The sequence below is a fragment of the Bombina bombina genome, chromosome 5 (genome assembly GCF_027579735.1).
Source record: "Bombina bombina isolate aBomBom1 chromosome 5, aBomBom1.pri, whole genome shotgun sequence".
NCBI classification, from domain to species: Eukaryota; Metazoa; Chordata; class Amphibia; order Anura; family Bombinatoridae; genus Bombina; species Bombina bombina.
In genome coordinates, this window is record NC_069503.1 from 839,442,571 (window position 1) to 839,445,284 (window position 2,714).

Sequence of the window (2,714 nt, forward strand, 5' to 3'; positions counted from 1 at the left end):
CTAGTGCTCTTGCAAAACTGCAGCCATATAGTGCGCCAGACACGTGCATGCTCCTGAGTTTACGTCCCTGCTTATCAACAAAAGATAACCAAAGTAAATTCAAAAACTTATTAAAATGGTATGCTCTATTTGAATCATGCCAGAAAATGTTCATGTTCTATTAAAGAAGAAACAAGGTTTTGTTTATTGCCCCATGTTGACTACCTTAACATATGACGAAGGCAGCGGCGCTCCTGGTGTGGATTAAAGGGATTTTAAATAGTCTGTTTCATTGTAGTAACAAAACAGAAAACACTAAAACAGTGGCTTATACTTAATAGAAGTCATTGCATTATGTATTATTCATCATTTTATAAAGATTTTACCTTTTTAAATTCTTTTTTCTTTTTAACTTAATTTCTCCAGTGTCCTTTATTTCTAGTAGGCCTCAACAGGAAAGCAAAGCTATAGTGCTTCTTTTGGAGCGTTGTTAGGAGACACCATAAAATAGCTCCAGTCAGTTTATTGCCCATGATCAATATAGGACTTCTGCTTCAATAATCATGTGACCTAAAACGTAAGTTTTTCAATGTCTGCTTCCTTGTAAAGCTGTGGGCAGGGGCTAGAATGAGTTTTTTCAAGTGCTCATATTGCAAGATAGCTTTATATTTACTTTAATCTAAAGTAATAATAATTGTTGTTACTATAAAGATCTGTTTTATATTCCTTTAATTCACTATTCCACATATTCTTCCTTGCATTTTAATCTTTTTTTTTGTGTCCAGGGGCAATTTGGGTGAATACGTGGCTTTAAAATTTTAAGGAAAAATGATAAATTGCAATTTTTTTGGAAACCAGATATCTCCAGAAAAATAAGATTAAAGGGGTTGATTTATCAAAGACTTCACCACCCCCCCCCCCCGACAACTGCAGGTTTTCACAAGAGAACCTGCAGTCTGTATTTATCTGATGACCGCTGCTTCCCTAATCTCTTCTCTACCTCTTAGGTGGAGAATTTTAATCTCCCCGGTCTCGTTGGACAAGGAAGATTGACAGCTCTTGCCCCAACGTGATTGGCTGTACACGGGCGGGGGTGGCGTTGCACAAGAGTGCAAAACAGTGTTATTGTGCAATGCTGAATCCCGCCAGCAACGAGTTGCAGTGGACAGGGGCGCTTATGTACTCCCCTGTCCTCTGTAGCATGATAAATCAAGCCCAAAATATCTGTTTTAAATGGATCATATGCACTTTCACAGCTGGTAATATGAAATTTCATTTTGTCCGTCTCCTTATTCGTGGTAATACTGTATGGATTTTTTTGAGACTGGAAAGCACATTTAGATAAGGAATAAATGCACAACTGAGCTGAAGACTCAATGTAGTATGGTTGACTCCCACGTTTTCTGTATACCTTCCTATATGTATAATAATTTGGCCTAAAAAGCATGGCTGATTCTTCAACACCCTTACTTGTTTCTCAGTTTAGTTTGTGGTTTATTTATTTGTGGGGGGGTTTAACCCAATAATATCAGTTTTATGAGTTGCTTGAAGCTAAGAGGTTAATACTACTGAAATTAAGCGCTACTTTCATTACTGTATATAATACACATCCATTTATAAGTGTTTTTTTAGTATGGAAGTAGATTTTTTTTTTTTTTTTGGTCCACACTTGTAGTGTTTTGTATTTGCAGGAAGAGTTCTATGTTAAATGGACATTTAACTCTAAAATTTTCTCCCTTTCAGTGTTTTCCCATTTTACCTGCTGGAGTGCATTTAATATTTTGTTTGAAACGGCTGCATTTGCCTTTAAAAACTGCCACCTGCACTAAAAATATGAATAACAAACATATTCTCTGTAGAAAAGATGTGTAAACAGGAGACAATAGCACTAAGTAATCTCCCAGTGGGATGTAGGACATAGGAAGATTTTTGTATCTGAAATAGTTGTTTGTGCCCAGCCATAATTATCATGTCAACACCTATGTTTAGACATACTGTAGTTAACATTAGCAGGTCTGCTTTACCTGCATGCTCAGCTCATTTTTATGGGAGTGTTCATGAGAACTGTTGAAGGTTTTGAGCCAAGCCAGACAATTCAAGTATAAAAATTAACATGAAATGTGAATTTTATAATCTGCAGTAAATATAACAAGCCATTTAAAAGACATTAAGGGGAAAGAAATGTTACAGTACAGGGTCTCTTTAAAATGTCACACTGGTCCTGCTTAAACGGACAGTCTAATCCAAATTAAAATCAAAAAAGAGTGGAGGCACCGGGTAGTTTCACAAACAAAATCGTCCTTTATTAAGGTGATAAAACAGGAGACACTTCGGAAAAAGCCTTAAACCTCTGGGGCAATGATGGAATGGAGGTACCCCACGTACCCTGGTGCTGACATGTTTCGGCAAATGCCGTAATCGTAGCTAAAGGGTGTAAGCTTGTTTGCTTATTTAAATACACAAATCACATGTGATAGGTTAAAAACTGATGTGCTACGTAGGTAACACCCACCTCCACCTGTAGTTAATATATCTGCCCTAATCTAGGATGTAATACCATACTATCCACTTTATGCACAATTTTATCTGTCATAAATATAAACCAGATTAATATGATATAAGTAATATCATTCACAGAACATTCCTTATCATGTTTATATGTATGAGATAATACAAAAATTGAAGAAACATTGGTAAATAATAAAAAATACAAATGAAAAATAAATACAAATGAA